A 15,620-nucleotide genomic window follows, 5' to 3' on the forward strand; every position below is an offset into this window, starting at 1 on the left:
TTTTTTCTTTAATTTTTCCTCCCAGTACTGGGTATTGGATCCAAGGGTACTCTACCTCTGAGCTATATTTCCAACCTTTTAAAAATATTTTATTATATTTATTTTTATTTGTTCTTTTAGATATTCATAACAATAGCATTATTTTGAATGTTATATTATAAATGCATGGAATATAACTTATTCTAATTAGAATTTACTTTATTTTATTTTGAAACAGGGTCTTGCTCAATTGCCCAGGCTGGTCTTGAATTTGAGATTCTCCTTTTCAGCTTCCCAGAACAATGGGATTACAGAGGTATGCCACCACTGTACCTGGCTTGGATTTTTTTATGTTCTGTGACATGAAACTTTAATATCTGAGTATTCCCACCTGTATGGTCCTTGCTTAGCATCTAGACTGCCATCTCTTAAGATGACAGCCACCATTTTAAGAAAAATTTCACTTTCCCACCCAAGGGTATTTCTGAGAAAGGCTCACTACTCCCTCATGCTTACCCAACCCTTCACCTCCCACATTGGGACCCGCCCAGCAATAATCTCTGAGCCTGCCCCCTGAAAGTCCTGAATCCCAAGCCTGTTTTGTCTCTTTCTGTCTATGGAGAGATGTGCCTTTATTTGTCTGACAAATAATCTCTCATGTGTATCTCTGCCTGATTTCCGTCTTTCATTTGTTGCTCGCCCATCTCCCGGTTCTTTGCTTTCTTTTCACAACCTTCTCCCTCCAAGAAGATGAGGCATTGTGTTTCTGGCAGCTTCAGGCCTTGTACTGATGAGAGCCCCAATGGGTTGATCTGGGAATCTGAGAAAGTAGAGCTAGAATCATATAAATTGGAAAGGACTGATTTAAATATGAAAGTGAAGGACGGATTTGGAAGACTGGGATACTGCTTAGTGTAGAGCACTTTGCTTGCCCAGGATGCTTAAGACCATGAGTTCCATACCCCAGCAAAGCAACCAGGTGCAAATGCAGGCGCGCGCGCACACACACACACACACACACACACACACACACACTTTGGAAGATTGCAGAAGAAAGGACTGACTTGGAGAAGGGAGACAAACAGATGAAATTTGGAGACTTTCTGGGAGTCAAAAAATGGAGGAATGGTATTGTGTTGCTTGAAGCAGTGGGAGAAAAATGGGGGGAAAGAATGTGGAGAAATTCAGTGTTTCAGGCTTTTTGCATGATTTTGTTAAAGTCTGTCAGTGCTTTTCAGTGTTCCAGGACTATTAGATTGTAAGACTATGTTGAGCCTGGCTTCCAGGAAGCTTGTTTGCAACTTCAAGTAGGTTGCAGGAAATGGGGGCATGGCTTGTCCTGGATGGTTCCCTTGTTTTCACTGGATGAATAGGCCATAGTGCAGTCTTTCACTCAAACCCCGCACTGTCTGAAAGGTCTCCTATTAAGAGAAGCAAAGCTACCTGGACCCTCTTTCCAATACACTCCTGATCGTTCATTGGGAATCTGTCTTCAAGGAGTTCAAGCCTTCCTTGCATTCTACCCAGGTCCCCAAACCTTGTTTTCACATGTAAAATGCATGCTCCACTTCCCAGTCTTACCTCCTGAAAGACTTATTGGTTGCTTCTGTTTTCCCTTATTCAGGATTAGCCTCATCCTTAATTAAGTTGAGGTGGTCCCTGGACATGCAATCCATCTGGACTCCTTCCCATGCCTTGGGGCTAGACACCTGTACTTTTCAGGGGCCTGCTATTAGCTTCCCTGACCTTGGTCTTGGAGAGTGAGTCAAGAGTTGGCCAGGTGGAAAGTAAAGTGCAAATGCCAAAGAGAAAGAATAAGAATTACTATACTTGCTCTGTGGTTCAAATATCTAATTAGGGGAGGAAATGGAGAAAGATATTAATAGATATGGAAAATGAAGAATCCCCAAAATAATGTGGCTGAGAAAAGGGGAGTAAAAAAGAAAGCCATGCACTGACAGCTTTCATCTCCCAAGACAAATGTTTCCCTGGTGCTAATTGCAGGCAGGAAGGAGGTGTCTCATCACACTAAGGTGATAGCCTCTGAGGGGCATTGACCTTACTTGGAGTAAATTCTCTCCAGATGTAAAGCACAGACCCCTGACCCAAGAACTCAAATTACTAAGCACTCAAACTGACCCCTTCACTGATTGATAGAACAAGCCCAAATTCGAGTGCCCAAGAAAACTGATATGCTCACTAGACTACTTTTCAGGATATCCTATATAAGCCCAGTCCCTTCCTTTGTTCAATGGCTCATTTTCCACCAGGAAGTGGGTCCATTCCCATAGGTGTCATCCTATTCCCGAATAAAGGCTGAAATGATCTGTGAAACTTGCGTCCAGCCTGGTCTCATTGTTCTAACAGACATGAAGCTGATCATCTAGGTAATTTTCATATTATTTTGAAATGTATGTTTATAAACATCTGTTTACAGGTGGCACAACAAGGCTTCAGATGCACCTCTTGATTCCAAGTTTAGTAGTCTTTCTATATAGTTTAATTTAGATCAGTAGTTCTTAACCAAGGGCAATTTTGCCTCCAGTGAACATTTGGCAATGTCTGGAGACACTTTGGCTGTCACAATGAGAGCACGGGCTGGAGGGTGCTACCAGCTTCTAGTGGGTGGCAATCTGTCAAAGATGTGGATAAGTATTCTATAATGAAGAGGAAAGCTGCCACCACGACCACCAAAGAATTATCTGTCTCAAAACATAATAGAATTGATGCATCAAAGCTCTGATTTAGATGAAGTTTAAATCTAGAACTATTCTAGCTGGTATTCTATAGGTGGTAGCACCTGTAGTTCCACCTACTTAGGCTGAGCAGGTAGGATCCCTTGGGCTCCCAAGTAGAACACCAGCCTGGGCCACATAGCTGAGACCTCTAAAACAAAACAAAACAAAGCAAAACAAAAACCACAGCTAATCTGAGTTCAACTCCCAGTGCCAATAATTCCTAGCTGCCTGAGATTAAAACTCAGAACACAATGACTTTACTGGCATCTCAGTATTTATTTTACATAAAACAGCTACTTATTTATTTTGAAAAATTTTTTTGGTATCAGGAATCCAAGGTTTATTGCATGCTAAGCAAGTACTCTACTACTGAGCTACATCCCCAGCCCAGTAATTTTATTTTATTTTATTTTATTTATTTTAAAGAGAGAGTGGAGAGAGAGAGAGAGAGAGAGAGAGAGAGAGAGAGAGAGAGAGAGAATTTTTTAATATTTGTTTTTTTTTTAGTTTTTCGGCAGGCACAACATCTTTGTTTGTATGTGGTGCTGAGGATCGAACCCGGGCCGCACGCATGCCAGGCGAGCGCACTACCACTTGAGCCACATCCCCAGCCCAGTAATTTCATTTTAAAGCAAAATATTCTGCACTTTGAAAAGTAAAATTGGTATGACTCTACTTTGTATACAACCAGAGACATGAAAAAATGTACTCTATATGTGTACTATTCTTCTGTATAATATTATAGAATAAATAAGTAAATAAAAAATAAATAAATAAGGTAAATAATAGTAATACCTTTGAAAATAAACCTAAAAATGTAGATTTAAAAGTATAAACATTAAATATACATTATTTTAGTTGGGTACAGTGGCACACGCCTGTTAATCCCAACAACTTGGGAGATTGAGGCAAGAGAATCCCAAATTCAAGGCCAGCTTCAGAAATTTATTGAGGCCCTAAGCAACTTAAGGAGACCCTGTCTCAAAATAAAAAAATAAAAACTGCTGGGGATGTGGCTCAGTGGTAGAGAGCTCCTGGATTTACTCTCCAATATCAAAAACCCCATATTATTTTTAAATGAATTATTAGCATATAAAACTAATATTATTTTATTATGATATTAACACACATAATTGACTGCACAGAATAATAGAATTCACTATGATATTTCCATCCATGCATATATTTTGCATTGATCCTGTGCATTGACTCCTCTTCTGCCCTTGGACCCCTTTTTCCCCAGTACTCTTCCCAGTATCTAGTAATCTCTCTCCTACTTTCAGGGCATTGCCGGGTTTCTATTCTCAGGGGTCACTCCAGTTGAACTGGGCTGACTGAGCTGCACGAAATAACCACACAAGAGACACAAATACCTTTTTATTTGGGGTCACTGTGACAGCTCCTCTGACCTTAAGGGTCGGCAGGAAGAGAGAGATCATGAGAGCACTAGCTGACCCCTTTTATTGAGGAGAAGCTATTCAAATGAGGCAAGGGGTCAGGTTTCAGGGGGCTGAGTCTATCTTCATGATGTCCACTGTCAGCAGGTTGACTGACATCTGGGTAGGCCACACCCAAGGGCACAGTAAGAGAAGGGGACACACACAAGGCACTTTCATGGAAGATTCTATCCTAAACAGGGCAAGGGGTTATATTACAAAGGAACAGGTGAGCATAGCTCCACCCATGGGGCTGTAGCAAGACACACCCATGCACAAGACACCAACCTTGGAACCGAAGAAGGGTGGGGAAAGCTCTGCCACATTTCTGTGACTGAGCGTCTCAGCACCAGCCAGGGAGTGTGACTCAGTCACGTGCAATGTTGGTCTCCCACAGGGCATCTTTCATTTTTTCGTTTCTATAGATGAGAGAGAACATGCAATAACTGTCTTTCTGTGTCTGACTTATTTTGCTTAACATGATGTCCACAAGTTCCATCCATTTTGCTGCAAATGATAGTATTTCTTTTTCTTTTTTTAAACCAAGAATTGAACCCAGGGGTGCTTAACCCCTGAGCCACATCCCAAGCCCCTGTCCCCTCTTATTTTTTAAGACAGGGTCTTGCTAAGTTACTTAGGGCCTCACTAAGTTGCTAAGCATGGCTTTGAACTTGCAATCCTTCTGCCTCAGCCTCCCAAGCCACTGGAATTACAGGCATATGGCATCATGCCTAGCCAGGATTTCATTCTTTATGGCTGAATAAATGTGTGTGTGTGTGTGTGTGTGTGTGTCTCATATTTTATCTCTTCATCTGTTGATGAGTAATTAGGCTGATTCCCATATCTTAGCTATTATGAAGAGTGACACGATAAATGTGAGCATGCAGATATCTCTTTTGTATACTGACTTTATTTTCTTGAAAGTATACCCAGGCATGGGATAGCTGGATCTTATAGTAGTTTTGTTTTGATTTTGTTTTGTTTTTGCAGTACTGAGGATTGAATGCAGGGCCTTGTGCAAACTAGGCAAATGCTGTACCACTGAGTTATATCCCCAGCGCTACTTTTTTTGTGAGGAACCTCCATACTATTTTCCACAGTGGCTGTTAATTAATTTACATTCCCACCAACAGTATATAAGGGTTCCTGTTTCTCTACATTCTCTCCAGCCTTTGTTATTTCTTGGTTTTGATAACAGACATTTTTAAGTGGTTTGAGATGGTATCTCATTGTAGTTTTGATTTGCATTTCCATGATAGCTAATGATATTGAACATTTTCCACCTTAGTACTAGGAATTGAACCCAGGGGTGTTATACCATTGAGCTACATCCCCTGCTCTTTTTGTTTTTGATTTTGAGACAGGGTCTCACTAAATTGCCCAGGCTGGTCTTGAATTTGCAGAGGCTGGTTGGGATTATAGGCATGCACTGGGATTACAGGTGTGCACCACTAACTTGAGCATTTTTTCCATGTTTTTATTGATAGATTTTTGTTTTTAATTTAATTTATTTATTTGGCACCAGGAATTGAAATCAGGGGTGCTTAAATATTAAGCCACATCCTCAACCCTTTTTTGTATTTTATTTAGAGACAAGGTCTCACTGAGTTGCTGAGCCTGGCTTTGAATTCAAGATCCTCCTATCTCGGCCTCCCCCACTGCTGGGATTATAGGTGCGCACCAGTGCACCGGCCTTATATTTCTTCTTTTTTTTTTTTTTAATATTTATTTTTTAGTTTTCGGCAGACACAACATTTTTGTTTGTATGTGGTGCTGAGGATCGAACCTGGGCCGTACGCATGCCAGGCGAGCACGCTACCACTTGAGACACATCCCCAGCCCCTTATATTTCTTTTTTGAGAGAAGTGTTTATTCAGATCATTTGCCCATTTTTTAAGTGGATACTTGGTTCTTGTTGTTAAGTTTTTTGAGTTCTTTATATATTGTGGATCTTAACCCTTTGTCAAATGAATTGCTGACAAATATTTCCTCCCATTCCGTAGATTGTCTCTTCACTCTGTTGTTTCCTTTGCTGTACAAAGCTTTTTAATTTGATGTAATCCCACTTGTCATTATTTTGCCTTTGTTTCCTTTTTGATCCTATCCAGAAAACCATCACCTATACCAATATATTGAGGTGTTTCCCCAATGTTTTCATTTAGTAGTTTCATAGTTTTAGATCTTACATTTAGTCTTTAATCCATTTTGAGTTGTATAGAGATAGGGGTTAAGTTTTAATTTTCTGCATGTAGATATCCAGTTTTCCCAGCAACAGTTGTTAAAGAAGCTGTCCTTTCTCTATTCAATGTATGTTTTTGGCACCTTTATGTAGAATCAGTGGGCTGTAGATATCTGAATTTGTTTCTGGGTTCTCTATTCTGTACCATTGGTCTGTGTGTCTGTTTTCATGCCAGTGACATGTTGTTCTTGTTACTATGGCTCTTCAGTATGTCTTGAAATCAGGGATTGTGATCCCCTCAGTTTTTCTGTTTTTGCTCTAGATTGCTTTGGCTATTCTGGGTCTTTTGTGCTACCAAATTAATTTTAGGAGTTTTTCTAATTCTGTGAAGAATAATATTGTTATTTTGATGGGGATTGCACTGAATCTGTAGATCACTTTGGATAGTATGACAGTCCATTTTCCATCACTATAACCAAAATATATGATTAGAACAACTTAGAGAAGAAAAAGTTTATTTTGGCTCATGGTTTCAGAGATTCATTCCATGGTCCTCAGACCTCATTGCTCTGGGCTCCAGGTTAGGTTGAGCATTGTGGCAGAAGGGCAGTGGAAAGGAAAGTCCTCACATCATGGTAGCCTGGAAGGAGAGAGAGAGAAAGAGAGAGAGAGAGAGAGAGAGAGAGAGAGAGAGAGAGAGAGAGAGAGAACGAACAAGAGCCAAGGACAAAATACATAATCCTCAAACCACATCCCCAGTGACCCACTTCCTTCAGCCATGCCCCATCTGCCTACAGTTTCCACTCAATAATCCATTCAAATTATTATTCCATCAAATGGATTAATCCATGGATTAGTTTATGGCTCTCATAACCTAATCATTTTGCACCCTATGTTAACACAGGAGTTTTGGGGGACCTCATATCCAAACCATAACATGTAGCATGGACATTTTAACAATATTAATTCTTTCAATCCGTGAACATGGGAAGTCAAATTCTTTCTTCAGCATTTTGTAATTTTCATCATAGAATTCTTTCACTTACTCATTTAAGTTTATTCTGGGTATTTTATTTATTTGTGATTATGCTATGGGGATTGTTTTCATGATTTATAAGCCAATTAATTTTGGTGTATAGAAAGTTTCTGATTTTTGTATGTTGGTTTTGTGTCTTGTTACTTTACCATAGATATTTATCAGTTCTAATAGTCTTTTGACTAGATTCTTTGAGTTTTTTGTGTGTAGAATCATATCATCTGCAAACAGGGAACATTAAACTTTTTCCTTTCCTATTTGCATGCCTCTTATTTTTCTTTTTCTTACCTAATTGTTCTGGCTAAAATCCCTAGTACTATATTGAATCAGCTGTGACAGTGAAGGGGCTTGTCTTGTTCCTGATCTTAGAGGAAATGCTTTCAATTTTCCCCCATCCAACATGATGTTGACTATGGGTTTGTCATATGTTGAGGTATGATCCTTTATGCCTAATTTGTTCAGGTGTTTTATCATGAAAAGAATGGTGAATTTTATCAAATGCTTTTCTGTATCTGTTGCAGTGATTATATAATTTTTCCTTTATCCTCTTTATGTGCTGTGTTATGTTTTATTGATTTGTATATGTTGAGCAATTCTTTCATCCCTGAAATGAAACCAACTTGATCATGGTAGCATGATCTTTTGTTGTTCTGTTGAATTTGATTTGTAAGTATTTCATTTAGAACTTTTCCATTGATCTTAATAAAAGATATTGGTCTATTTTCTTTTTTCATTGTGTCCTTCTCGGGTTTTGATAACAGGGTAATGCTTACTTCACAAAATGAGTTTGGAAGCGTTCCCTCCCTTTCAGCCCTGTGGAGAAGCATTGTTGTTAGTTTTTCATTAAGAGTTAGATAAAATTCAAGTTTGGTGCAGTGCCTCATGCCTGTAGTCCCAAGTGACAAAGGAGGCTGAGGCAGGAAGATCACAGATTTGAGGCTAGCCTGGGAAATTTCACTGGGTCCTGTCTCAAAAAATTAAAAGGCTTGGAGATGTAGCTCATTGGTAGAACACCCCTGGGCTCAATCCTCAGTACCACTCTCAAAATAAGAAGTTTGGTAAAATTCAGCAGTAAAGCCATCTGTTCTTTGCTTTTCTTTGGTGGGAGACCCTTATTACTGATTGATTCTTATTGTTTGTTATTGGTGTATTCCATTTTTAAATATCTTCTTGGTTCAATTTTTGAAAGTCAAATGTGTCCAGAATTTGTCTGTTTCTTCTAGATCATTCAATTTTGTATCATGTAGTTTTTCAAAATATTCCCTAATGATTCTTTGACTTTCTGTAGTAATGTTTGTAACCTCTGCTTCTTAAAAAAATATTTTTATACAATTGTATAAAATATATATTTTAAAGTGTGTACACACACACACACACACACACACATATATATATATATATATATAGATAGATAGATAGATAGTACTGTGGATTTAACTCAGGGGCACTAGACCACTGAGCCACATCCCCAGCCATCTGCTTTTTTTTTTTTTAATTTTAATATTTATTTGTTTTTTTAGTTTTTCGGCGGACACAACGTCTTTGTGTTTGTATGTTGTGCTGAGGATCGAACCCGGGCCACACGCATGCCAGGCGAGCGCGCTACCGCTTGAGCCACATCCCCAGCCCAGCCATCTGCTTTTTATCTCTCTCATTAGTCTAACTAAAGGTTTGTCAATTTTGTGTATTTTTTCAAAGAACAAGCTCTTTGTTTCATCGATCCTTTGTATTGTTATTTTAAGCTCTTCTACTTATTTCTGCTCTGACCTTTTTTCTTTACTAATTTTGGTTATGGTTTGTTTTCTAAGACATTGAAATGCATCATTAGGTTATTTTAAATCTTTCAATTTTTTAAAATGTAGGCACTCATCACTACAAACTTCCCTCTCAGTATTGCTATTGCTGTATCTCACAGGTTTTGATATGCTGTTTCCATTTTCACATGCTTCAAGGGATTTTTAAATTTCCTTCTGATTTCATCAATAACCTAATGTTCATTCAAAAGTATGTTGTTCAATCTCCACTTATTTGTACAATTTCTAAAGTTTCTCTTGCAATGGTTTCTAATTTTATTTCACTGTGATTAGAAAAGATACAAGATATGATTTCAATATTTTTTAATTTGTTGACTTGTTTCATGGCCTAATATATGGTCTATACCAGAGAAAGTTCCATTTGCTGATGAATTTGTATTCTGGAGCTGTTGGATGGAGTGCTCTGGAGATGTTTATTAAGACTGAACTATAGCTGGGGATGTGGCTCAAGAGGTAACATGCTCGCCTGGCAGGCACGGGGCACTGGGTTCCATCCTCAGCACCACACACACACACAGACAAAAAAAAAAAAAAGACTGAACTATAGTGTACTTTGAGTTTGTTGATTTTTCTTTTTTCTTTTTGGGTCTGTATGATCCATTGGTGATAGTGGGGTACTGAATCCCCACTATTACAGTATTGGAGCTTATCTTTTCCTCTTAGGTCTAAATGATGTTTGTTTTATAAAATTGGGTGCTCTGTTATTAGGTGCATATAGATTTATAATCATTATATTTTCTTGATGAATTGATCCCTTGATTTTTTTTTGAGAGAAGAGAGAGAGAGAATTTTAGTATTTATTTATTTATTAGTTTTCGGCAGACACAACATCTTTGTTTTTTGTATGTGGTGCTGAGGATCGAACCCGGGCCGCATGCACGCGAGGCGCGCTACCGCTTGAGCCACATCCCCAGCCCCAAAATTATAGTTTTTTTTTTGTTGTTGTTTGTTTGTTTTTTGTGGTGCTGGGGATTGAACCCAGGGCTCTGTGCATGAAAGGCAAGCATTCTACCAACTGAACTATATCCCCAGCCCTGATTTTTTGTTTAAGTTGTTGATGGACCTTTACTTATTTGTATGTGGTGTTGAGAATCAAACCTGGTGCGTCATGCATGCTAGGCAAGCATGCTACCACTGAGCCACAACCCCAGCCCGGATCCCTTGACTCTTATATAGTGACCATCTTTTTCTCTTCATACTGCTTTTGTCTTATCTATAAATATAGCTATTCCTGATTGTTTTTAAGATTCCATTTGCTTAGAACCCATCCTTTCACTTATATTCTGTGTGCATCTTTATCGGTGAGATGAGTTTCATGTAGGCAGCATATTGTTGAGTCTTGTTTTTAATTCAGCCAGTTTAAGTCTTAAAAACATTTATTTTTAGACAAGTTTTAAATTGTCCAGGTTGTCTTCGAACTTGTGATCCTTCTGCCTCAGCATCCTGAGTAACTGGGATTAGAGACATGTGCCACCATGTCTGGCCAGTCTGTTTCTTTAAAATGAACAATTAAGGCCATTTATATTCAGAGTTATTAACGAAAGGTATGGACTTGTGCCTATCATTTTGTTGATTTGCTTCTAGTTGAATAGTCTTTGTTCAGTTCTTCCTCTCTTATTCATCTTTATGATTTGATGGGTTTTCTGTGTTGATAATGATTGATCCTTTTCTATTTCTCATTTATGTGTCTGCTCTTCTAGTGGTAAAGCACTTGCCCAGCATTTGCAAGGCCCTAGGTTGGATATCCAGCACAAAAAAAGAAAAAGAAAAAAAAAAAAAAAAGAGTACTGAATTCCAGAAGACCCCTTCACTCATTTCCCTCCACATTCAACGGTGGCCACTAACTTGCCTTCTACCAGTATAAATTCATTTTATATAAATGGAATTATATATATTGTTTTTATTCTTTTGCTTAATATTTTGTTTACAAAATTCACCTGTTTTGTGTCTACTTCTAGTTTGTTCATTCTATTTAGTTATCTAAATATATCATATCCACTGAATAGGAAACTTCTAGTTATATTTATCTATGTATTCCTTCACAACCAGTAGTTATATTTGCTTTATCATTTTCTATCTTTCTACACATATACACATGTACACACACACCCCATATATTATTAATTTAAACTATTTGATAAAATTTACAGAGAACTGTACATATAAATTCTTCAGTATCCTAAAAATAAGGATATCCACTCATATAACTATATCACAATCATTAAATTAATGAAATTTGACCTGGATACAATCTGCGTGTATGTGTGTGTGTGCGCAAGTATTGTGGTGATTGATTCCAGGGCTTCATATATGCTAGGCAAGGGCTTTAGCAATGAGCTATAAAGCTCAACATACTCTTTTGTATGATATACATATTCAGATTTTACCAACTGTCTCAATAGTGTCCTTTGTAGCAGCTCTTTCGCCTCCACCTAGCATCCAATTCAAGATCACATTTAGTATTTGTCATGTCTCTTTGGTTTTGTTTGTTTGCTTGTTTTTGGTACTGGAGATTGAACCCAGGGATACTTTATCACTGAACTACAATTCCAGACCTTTTTATTTTGAGGTAGGATCTTGCTAAGTAATTTAGGGCTTTGTTTAGTTGCTGAAAAATCCTCCTGCCTCAGCCTCCTGAGTTGCTGGATGTGTGCCACTGCACCCAGCTTTTAAATATATATATATTTTTAGTTGTAGATGGACACAATACCTTTATTTTATTTATTTATTTTTTATATGGTGCTGAAGATTAAACCCAGTACCTCACATGAACTGGGAAAGCATTACCACTGAGCATTGCAAACAACAAAAAAACAATCAACTTCTTTAATCTTACTTATTTCTACTGAGTAGCAGCTCAATTTTTTAATATTTATTTTTTAATTTTAGGTGGACACAATATCTTTATTTTATTTCTGTGCAGTGCTGAGGATTGAACCCAGTACCTCATGCATGCTAGGCAAGCACTCTACCAATAAGCCACAATCCTAGCCTGCAGCTCAATTTTTTAAAGTAAGTCCTACTACATATGATTATTTTTATTTTTTTTGTGATGGGGAGTGAACCAAGGGGCATTTAACCACTGAGCCACATCCCCAATCTTTTTTTGAATTTTATTTAGAGACAGGGTCTCACTGAATTGCTTAGGCTCTCATTTAAATTGCTAAGGCTAGATGTGAACTTGTGATCTTCCTGCTTCAGCCTCCCAAGTTGCTGGGATTACAGACTTGCACCACAGTGCCCAGATATTACTAGACTGAATGATTAAAATATCTGAGTCTAAATATTTTAGCCAAAATTATTTTCCAAATAATATAGTATTTTGATGCAGTCATAATGGTTCAAGCTAATTGGGCAATCTTTCTTTAAACTCAGAAAATCTTTAGCTCCAAAACCAGCAAATATAATTCTCCAGATCTAGATAATTTTCATTGCCTTTAACCTAATGCAGAAACAAAGAACTCACAAGTCTATCTGTGGATTATTTTAATTTAGCTACTATCAACTCTGGAACAATAAAAAAATATTTACCTTCAACAGATAAAACCACCACCAAACTCTATTTATATTGTCTGCTTCAAAAGTTGGAACTAGTTATTACAGTGCACTTGTTTAGTCCAGTATACATTTATTGAGCATTTATTATGTGTCAGGCACTGTGGTAGATTTTGGGAATATTCAGGTGAATTGACAGTCTCTGCCTTCAAGAATGAACATTTAAAGTTATGGATACATATACATACAGAGAACATATGAAAATTCTATGTAATAGGTGGAAAGAAGTATGCCTAAGATACCATAGGAACACTAGAAGAGCAGGACTGATATGGGAATGGGTATGATATGGAATATCAGGGCAGGTTTGTTGATATAGTGTGACCTGAAGATATCTTAAAAGGGCCAGGCTGTGGACATAGTTTAGTTGGTACAGTGCTTGCCTCATATGCGTAAGGCCCTGGGTTCAATTCTCAGCATCTCTCTCTCTCTCTCTCTCTCTCTCTCTCTCTCTCTCTCTCTCACACACACACACACACACACACACACACAAAAGTAAAGGGCCAGGTGCAGTGTTACATGCCTATCATCTCAGCAACTCAGGATACTGAGGCAGAAGGATCACAGGTTTGAGGCCAACCTCAGCAACTTAGTGAAATTCTCAGCAAATTATCAAGACCCTGTCTTAAAGTACAGAAAGGGCTGGGGATGTAACTCAGTGGTAGAGTGCCCCTGGGTTCAATCCCAAGTATATAAAAAAAAAAAAGTGAGAGGCTGGGGATGTAGCTCAGTGGCAGAGTACTTGCCTAGCATGCATGAGGACCTCGGTTTGATCCTCAGCACTGGAGGGGTTGGGTGGGGGATGCCATAGCTGAGATGCTGCATTGTGCAGGCATGAAAATAAGTATATGCATGTAGAGCAAGTGAGTAGCACAGCTGAGCAGTGGGGAAGGGGTGCTTTACCACTGAGCTATGTCCCCAGTCCTTTTTTTCATTTTGAGATAGGGTCTAATTTGCTGAGGGTTTTTACTAAATCACTGAGGCAATCTTGAATTTGTGATTGTCCTGCCTCAGCCTCTGGACCTGCTTGGAATAGAGGCAAGAGCCACGGTACCCAGCTTCAGATTTCCTAACCCTATCAGGGAGCTTGAATTTATAACCTTGTAGATAAGCCTTTGGTTAATAAATATTAAATACAGAAAGCTCATCAAATCTATTATTTCTAAATACTCTATTGACTGGGAATGTAGCTCAGTAGTAGAGTACAAGCTTACTATGCTTGAGGCTCTAGGTTGAGTCCCTGACACCAAAAATTAATAATTCAGGCATTTTATTAAGTAAGGGTTTGTGGTCAGGGACAAGACTGTGGGCAGGAAAACTGTCCAGAGATGAGGAGGATGTGCAACGGAACTGTGATCGAGGTAGCCTTCAAAAAGTGATTAGAACACCAAATTGGCAGCAACTGGAGACACACTGGGTGTGGGATGAGGGAGAAGTAGGCTATCATAGTGGTGCCAACAAACAAGATGAAAAGTTCAGAAGAATGTTCTGTTTGAGGGAGGTGGGGAGTAGAGTGCAGAATGGAAAGAGAATTAGTTGTTTTCGATCTGTTGAGCAAAAGGCACCCGTGGGACATTCAAGAGGAGATGTCTAGTTGGAAATTCTGGGAAAGGAGCTAAGGTTTAGATATTATCAGCAAATAAGTGGGAACAAATAGGTAAATATGTGAAATTGCCTAGGATGAATGAGCAGAGTGCAATGCCAACTACTGACACCCAACAATATACCAACATTTAAGGAAACAGGTAGAGGGAGAAAAGTTTGAGCAGACTTTAGATAGATACTAAAAGAAAAATGACATGGTGATGTAGTGTTCTTCCACAAGATTGTTAGAATCTCTGTCCTTGACCATTGTGTTTTAAAGATCATTTGTTGGCTGGGTACTTGTAGCTCAGTGTACAGTGCTTCCCTGGGTTCAATCCCCAGTTCCACAAAAAGAAAAAAATAAATCTGTTTTGTAGTATCCCTTGTCTAGAAAACTAAACTCTATTATCAATCTACTCAAAAGATTTAATTTTTGCCTTCTGAAACCCTACAATCATCACAATCTGAAGGCAGCTAACATGACCAACTCAAGTCTCTTCTTAAAACATTTCCCAATTCTTTCAATTGGGCACACTGCACAGCAAACTCTCCTCTGGCAGTATTTTCACTTGTGAGATGTACAGAAGTTACTACTTTCCTTGTTCTCAAGACTAAAATTGTATTAAGGCAGACTAAAGCTAAATTAATTTATGAGCAGCCAAGTTACACCATTAGCTGTTTGGATACATAGTTAGGAATACTGCTTCCTACCCCAACATAAACACGAAGCCAACCCTTCTTCTCCAAGCCTGTACTTCCATGGTTGATTTAGCCTAATGATAGGTTTCACACTTTCGTTCATAGGAAAAGTTGTCTTCTTGTGCTTTTCATCATGGTACACAAAATGGCCAAGAAACCTGATAATGGAAAAAATAGACAATATGTAGCAACCATTAGGCCAGGGTGAACATCAATAATGCACCCTTAAGGAACTCCAAACCTACAGAGATGTTTTGATCTAGCTATAGGCTTCTGGTTCCAGTCTCGAACTCCAAGATTAATAAGGAAAAAGATTAAGGTGGAGCATTAGGTAATGACTTTGGTTAATTTTAATCTGGAATTTCCTGTTGATTAGAACTGATTTCCATTCTCTTCTGAAATCTATGGATAACGATGAGTTTATTTCTTCAGTGACATAGGACAAGGTCTCAAGTCAACCCTGAAAGATGGTAAATACCAAACAAATGGAAAATTCTCACAGAAGAGATGAGGCATAGAAGTCAACCTCAAAAATACAGCATTGCTATATGGTACAGCTGAAGGCTAAGAACATGAACACATATAGAGACCAGCTGCTCA

Source organism: Callospermophilus lateralis, chromosome 9 (assembly GCF_048772815.1).
Source record: "Callospermophilus lateralis isolate mCalLat2 chromosome 9, mCalLat2.hap1, whole genome shotgun sequence".
NCBI classification, from domain to species: domain Eukaryota; kingdom Metazoa; phylum Chordata; class Mammalia; order Rodentia; family Sciuridae; genus Callospermophilus; species Callospermophilus lateralis.